The following is a 7,887-nucleotide window of genomic DNA, read 5'->3' on the forward strand; positions in this document are numbered from 1 at the left end:
GATTTTGATTAACTAGTGACAGGAATAATAGCTGGGGAATTTCTAAATAGCACTGCAGGTAGACAACTTGAAGAACTTCCTCTCAGGACATCAAAGGGAAATTACAATGAAATCATGGGGCTATTTTCAGGACATACTCAGGTTCGGATGAGGGGATCCATGTTTTCAATGAGTAGACAGTTTCTTTCCTCCTTGGGTAGGGTGAAGTCACAGAGCTGTATTTTATTGTAATGGGTGGGCTTTCTCCCTTCATAGTCCCAGTAAAGCACTGAGGATGTACTGCTCTTCACCAAGACCCTGTCTCTCTCTTCCTACGTCTATAGATGTAGGGTAGGTGTAATTATGTAGAGATATACTCAGGGCCAATCTGCTTTTGCAAAAAGATCATTTCCAGGTGAGTTCATTCTCACATGGAGGATACCTGGGAAAATTTATTTCACTTTTCCCAGACTTTTGCCTGAATCCAAAGGGAAAGAATATTTCATCCTTGTTGCAAGTACAGTTCTACCCCACCCCCTATCCCTAGAAGTGCTGCTAACTCAAAGAATACTCCCTGGGCCACCTGGTGCTAGCAGCCACTTACCTTCATCCACTCCCACAGTTGGTCTTCTAACGTTGGCTTTCATATGCTACTCATTGAGGACCAGAATTTTTGCAACTAGTGTAGGTGCTCTTAGCTACACAGCTTATGGGCTCAGTGAGGGTCAGCTCTGTGGATCTAGATGTCTCTGTTCAAGGGAATGGTAACCTGAGATATATTTTCTAGTATTGTTTACTGGATCTTCCCCAAATTATGGGAAATAAGGAATGTAGAAGACGGGAAAGGGGTGACATTAGGTCAGTTTCCTACACTCTAACCACAGGTTTACAATCATGAAACCCACTTTCAGTTGAAGAGAATTTGAATATACAGTCGCAGTCCCCTAAGCTTATAGTAGAGCTGAGCTGAAAAATTCCTGTGGACTAGTGACATTGTACCCCAATGCATTCCTCATATGCATATAGTGACCCTGGTGTAAACAAACCTACTGCACCACCAGAGGTACAAGGTTTATGGAGTAGAAAGATGCACAGTAGGTAGCACTTTATAATAATAAATGATGAGTTTATGCATTTACTATACTTTTACCATTATTTTAAAGCTAATATTATGCAGTGCTGTGCCTGCAGCAGCTTCGTCTGGTAGCGACCTCAAGAAGCCGCACTGAGCAAACTGTCTACACTGACTAGGTTTGTATAAGAACACGCCGTGATGTTTTGCACAAAGAGAAAATGGCCCAATGACTCATTTTTCTGAACACATCCTGCCCTTAAGAGACAAGGAACCATAGTTTGTTGTAAACAAACCCTCCTCTAATAATGCTACTTTGAATCCGACTCTGACCTCTGTGGGAAAAGTCAGCACTGGGAGAGGACAGATCTTTGTGCATTATCTTACTAGTTACATTTCAAGATTACATGAAGATGCTCCAGGAGTTCTTGGCTTTGCTCAGTCTTTAGGTTACTGAATGGCAGACATGCGACCTCCTCAAGTGGGATTGGTACTGTCCGGAAAAGCTGGTTGTCTTTTGCTATCGTTGTGAGGAAATAGTCACACACAATGTATTCGTTTAGTTTTTTTTTTATTTTTTAAAATGAGTACAAAATAGTACTAAAGCAGAAAATTTAACAGATGATACAGAATTTCACTAAACAAAAATATGAATTTGACAGGGTTTGTTGCGTTGCCCAGTGTTGTCTTCAAGTTAGTCATTCAGATTGCCAAGGTGCATACATGCAACACTGGAAGAAAGTAAAAAAGAAAAAAAAAGTTATGAGAAATTAAGAAAAGAGAAAATGAAAAAAAATTAAAAGAAGAAAAAAAAAATAAACATTAACTTCTCCTTTCCACAGACCAGCAGAAATCCTCCATACAGTTATCCAAACCATCCCACTTACGTACTTCTTTCCCCATTCCCTCTCCTGTCCTTCTCTTCATCGCAGTAATTCTTTCCTTTTGAACAGGTTTATTCCCCTTTCCCAGAATCTATTGTACCCTTCATAACTTATTTATTCTTTTCAGGTTCTTACACTAAGGAGACACCATGTGTTTGCACATGCTGGTCTCTAATTGCATCCATTTACCAATAAAAAGCTTCAAATGTATCCTTTTCTGTAGCTGAATAATACTCCATTGACATCCATGATTTAAAGGAGAAAAGTTTAGCTCACAGTTTTAGAGAGTTCAGTCCATAGTTGGCTGGCTCAAAGACAGAAAGCGCACAGTGGAAGAGCACAGCGGAGAAAAGCAAATCAACTCACAGCAGCCCACAGAGCTCACACAGTGGAAAGACAAGAATGTACTCTACCACTTATTAAACCTGTGCACAGCCATGAATTTGTCAATGGACTGATCTGATGAGTAGAGTGCCCTTGGGATCGACTTACCTCCCAAAGGACTTACCTCTGAATATATGGGACATTTGGGGGACATCTCAGATCTAAACCACAACTACAATAAATTCTGCCCTGCTGAGTTTGGAATCAACCAGGAAATAGATCCAGATTACAGAGATTCATTGAGCCTTCAATTTTATTGCTCTTGAGAATGGGTTTCCCTCTTTCCATCTAAAATTAGACTAATTCACCCACCTTTCTACAAGGTGCAGAGCCTTGCACAGTCGAGTTTACCTTCTAATGAACTACAGGAGGCGCAAAGACAAAAGCACACATGCTTTGTGGGAAGGTCTTAGAGTTAACCAGAAGAGGCCAGCCCTGAAATTTCTTCTTTGGTTTTCAATTTCATGAGCCAAAGCTTTCCTTCCTTGGAAAGTGGTGGAATGCTTATGAAAAGGCAGGAAGCTCTCTTCCAAGTAATTTGGAAAAAGGAGAGATTTCTGTCTTGTGGAACAATATAAGTATACTAGGAAAAAATAAAGATGTGCCTACAAAATTTCTGCACAGGAAAAAACCTTTGAAAGCCAGAAAACTTATCTGGTTTGTTTATAGGTTGGCAGTGGTGTGACTTCTCTGATGTTTAGAAGCATAAACTTCCTCCCATTCCAGGCCCCATATGGAGAGGGAGAAGGGGCCTGTGCTGCACCCTGAGTTGCTCTCATATTACTATTCTTGGGTCATGCAATTGATACATCATACCTAGGGTATCTCTTGAACCCACTTAGCATCATTATCTGTATCAAAGAATGAATAAACAAATGAAGAGATACACCCATGCATACATACAAACAGATGAACATAAAGGGCTCTTTTTACAACAAACTTTTTGAATGTCTGTTACATATGAACTGCACTAGGTGGTGACACAGGAATAGAAGACAGACTGTTGTGAAGATATACACAGAGCAACAGCAAAGAGAGGTGCATACAGTGGCAGGAACAAGTGAAAGACATAACAGCGGGTCATACTCAGCAAACACGGACTGTGCAAAAGGCTGATAGAAGCACTAGACACAGTTACTCTCCTGTCACTGAGACAGAATACCACACAGCCACAATTTTAAGAGGAAACATTTCTTTTGGCTCATAGTTTATTGAGATTTCAGTCCATGGTTAGCTGGCTCCAAGGCAGGGCAGCATGGCAGAAGGCATTTCAGAGGAGAAAGAGCTCACAGGGTGGTGACAGGAAGCAGAACAGAGACTGAGGGAGGTGGGAGGGAGAGAGACCATTCCAGGCCATGCCCCCAGTGACCACCCCTGCTAACCAGGCCTCACCTCCTAGCATCACGTTAGCTATAAGTTCCTCAGTGACTGATCCACTTGTATGTATTTTGCTGCCTGGATCCAATCATCTCCCCAAAGCCCCATCTATGGTCACATGATGCTCTTGGGCCATCTAAATCTAAATCATAAGGGTATACAGATGAATGTCCATTTTGTATCTGTGTATTCAAAGTGGTTGGGATAGATATATAGTTACATTCTGTTAATGAATAGAATGATTTGTTCTAATGGTGTTTGTAAATAGGATATCAACTCCGCATCTTGTACAGCAATTAACCACTAAGAAGAATGTATGCAGTGTGTTAATTATTGGAACTGTCCTACCGATTTGATTTGAAACTGTCTCATTGCTATTTGTTTATCAATAAAACTATGGCAAAAAAATAAATCTAAATCATAACACCATGTATTATAGGTTGAATCCTTGCAATAGCCCTCCCACAAAGGAGCATGCCTTTGATAGCTCCACTTTACAGATGCTGAACGTAAGACACAGCGTGATGAACCAACTTGTTTGGTACATAACTGTCAGTAAAAGGCACAGTTAGAATTTGAACCAAGGAAATGTGACTAATGAGCTAAGCTGCTAATCAATACATAGATAGGGATAAGTATGGCCGTATCTTGGGCATGCAAGGGAGGATTCCCCAACCCAGACTATTGGGGTTCAAGAGCTCCACTCAAGGGATCCCAGAGGCCATAAATTTCTTCTGTATAAGTGCTTCAGAAACAAATCATGATGGGGAAAATAACTTCCATTTATCCTGCTGCAAAGTTCAGAGGAGTTTATGTGTCCTCTGAGACCCCCCAGCCTTGTCTTCACTCTTCTTCTTTGGGAGTTTACCCTAGGGGGTAATTTAATGTTCCTTTGTTAGCTATCCAATACAGATCTTCTCTTTTTGCCAGCCTTGGCTGCAAAGAACAGAACTGCATGAGTGGTTCTGGGTGCCTCCTGAATAATGACAAGCTTATGAGCATCTGCTTCTGCAGAGCCAAGTGTGGGTTGCATCTGATTAGATCAGCTCCATACCCCAGTAAGAAGTTAGGCATGCAGAGCACTCAGAAGAGACTCTCCCATTGCTTCAAGATGATCTGGAGAGGAGTGGAGATGCTATCAGAAACTCCATTCATGTCCTCCCATGGGCTCTTTCCTGAATAAAAACTCTCTGTTCCTACATTTGCACAGTGACAGCATCTGCAGGAGGCCTCTGCCAGGGCCCAGCTCAGCTTCCTGGGATCTGACAGTCAATGGCAGTCGATTGCCTCCAGGACCCACTTTCTGTTCCTTAACACCAGGGTGAAGATTGCGCCTTGGATTTGAAGGCTTCAACACTCCTTTCTCGGTCATATTAGCAGTGTGGCTTCGTATAGACATCTTCTAGGATGCTCAGAGGGTCAGTGGGCAGCAAGGTTAGGGGCTGGGCTCAGTATGTTGTCTGCTCCAAATAAGCAATTTTTCTGGTGCTGTTATGGTTATAAAGTGTTAACAAGGGAGTATCTATAAATATCCTAAATGAAAGACACTATTGTATTCTTTGGAATTCTCTGAAGCCTACCTTCTTGTTTCTCCTTTGTCCATGGCTATAAGGCAGGTTGGCGGGCACCAAGCTACCTATGGTGAAGATATAAATGGATGCTCTTGCTGTCAACTCTCTATCCCAAACATATTGATTTTTATTTAGGACTTTACTTAAATCATGTTTAGACCCACTTCTATTTTCAGAAGCTAATGAATCTGAGAGGACTCCTTCCTGCTTTGTAAAGTTGCACTGCAGTAGTCCTGCCCCTTGAGGTTTTCCCTTCTGGAATTGGATGAACCTAGCTCTGTCCAATCTGTCTATTCCCTGCATGCCTTTATACACTGGCCTTTCATTCTTTCCTACAAGGAAGAATTTCTTTACAACAACAGATGCCCATTTAAAGAGCTATCCACACATCCTCTGTCTTAATCTCTTCAGGGTCCTCTGAAAAGCCAGAAGGCTGCAGACATTGGATTTACCTACCTTAACAAATGGTAATTCCATTCATGGTCAGGATGCTGACACCCTTCAGGGCTAGTATAGCCTAGGACCAAGTGCTTGCTTTAGGATCTCACTATCCAGCTTCTCTGAGGTACCAATAGTATAATTTCTCCAGCCACAGTTCTTATCTATGTGAGGGAAATAATAATATTTATGTTGCAAAGTCTGCATGTGACTCAAATAAAGAAACTAATGTAAAGAACTTAATACAGCATCAAACTTACAATCTTAAAAAATGGGGTATTTGCATTAGTGTGAGCATTGCTCATTGAAATTGGAATTAAAATTACAATGAATGTCCATATTAGCATCCAATACCTTTGCAGATTCTGTGCCCTCTCCCTTATGATTTGGCAGACCACACTTACCATCCGGTGTAAAGTCTATCTTCCCTGGGCTCCTCCCACATGTTCCTTTGAAGGATACATAAGCCTTCTCATTACTTTTAGTCTTTATTCCATTTTAATTCTAAGTTCCTCTAAATTGTATCCACTTGTTAATGTGGCCATCTATCCTGCTAGACTGAGCCTCTCTGGAGTAGGCTTCAGGTCGACCTCATGTCTATACCATCTAGCAGAGAACCAGGCAGACAAGCTGACCTAGATGTGCCTAGGAGTCTGAGTTTAGAAGAAAATCAAGTTATAACCCTCCAGCCAGTCCAGCTGCATTATGAGAGTTATTGACAATGGGTTTTGTTTTGTTTTGTTTTGTTTTTTTCCAAGGAGTTGACCCAACTGTGCTGCGTTAAGGGCACCTGAGGAAATTTCTACAGATCACACCTTGTCCCTGCCTGCCCAAATGCCAGGTACCGGTGTGAGTTTCCCTGTCATGTTCCATTATCAGATGCAGTGAAGACACTTGCACATGTAACAGGGAGCACAGAAAGGAGCCACGTTGCTTTTAAGTTAATGGCATGGCATTATTTCTTTGCTTTATTGGAAATAGAATTGAGTGCTTCATACCAGTCCTGCTTCTTCCCTTTGATGCATGATGGCTCTTTTCTTGCTGGTGTTTACTGATCTGAGTCACTTCTCTGTGTGCCAGATGGAAGATGCACAAGCTCCTGACACAAGGAGCACAGGCTGGATGAGGGAACCCCTGGATGTGGGGAGGGGAAGGGTAGCGGTGCTGGGGTATTGAGGTTTGTTTTCAGATAGAGTTAAGGTCTCAGTCTCTCTCTCTAACCTCATGAGACATGTTCCGTTCTCTACAGATAGTTATTCTCATATGCTTTCCCTGTTGCTCTTTGAGCCCATCTGTAAATTGGCAAGAGAAATTTAATCTGTACGAGCTCGTTCATTAAACTCATTAAGCTGTGGTATAATGAGAACAATTTTGTGGCTACAGATCCTTCAAAGTTTATTCCTGGCAGCCACAGTTTCCTGTTTGTGAAGATCGTGGGTGCTCAGGACTGAATGATTGCTCTTCAGGCATCTTGTTCTAAAACTAAGACTTACCTCCATTTCAGAGTGGGTGGGCATGCTGTCTTCAGGCTGCCATGCATCTGGGACCATGATTGTCCTTTTGTGTCAGCATAGCCACATTCATAAAGCTTGGAAGCCTTAAGAACCCCGAGCACCAGGCTCTCTGGGGCTTAATATAGGTTCTATCGCTTTTGTGAATTCTGCCCCAATAGCCGGGCTAGACACGAACTCTGCCTTTGTTTGATTATCTTTCTACCTCTTATATTGTTTGCTTGTATTACAGACTAATTATCTTCTTAAGGATGATGGCTAGCTTTTAGATAGAAAACCTCAGTAAAACTCTCTGAGCCTCGACTTTCTACTTTCACTTAAAACCATTTTTAAAACTGTATCTCAATTGAGAAGGAAATCAAGAGATGAGGGAGGGTGATAGAAAGGTAAGGAAGGGCCGACCAAATAGCTCAGCAGAATAAAGTGCTGGCTTAGGCAGACTCAGCAGCTAGGTTCAATCGCTGGTGTGCCGTGCCAGCTGGGGCATGCTGAGACGCAATTGAGACTGGGCCGTGGTGGCGTGTGCCTGTGGTCCCAGCTGTTGGGAGGCTGAAAACAGGAGAATCCCTCTGAGTCCGATCTACGTCATGAGACCCTGAACACCCGTAGACCCTGTCCTAAAATACAAAAGTAAGGGAGGGAAGGAGGGAGGGAGGGAGGGAGGGAGGGAG

This window comes from Octodon degus, unplaced genomic scaffold (genome assembly GCF_000260255.1).
Source record: "Octodon degus isolate 3935 unplaced genomic scaffold, OctDeg1.0 scaffold00085, whole genome shotgun sequence".
Classification (NCBI taxonomy): Eukaryota; Metazoa; Chordata; class Mammalia; order Rodentia; family Octodontidae; genus Octodon; species Octodon degus.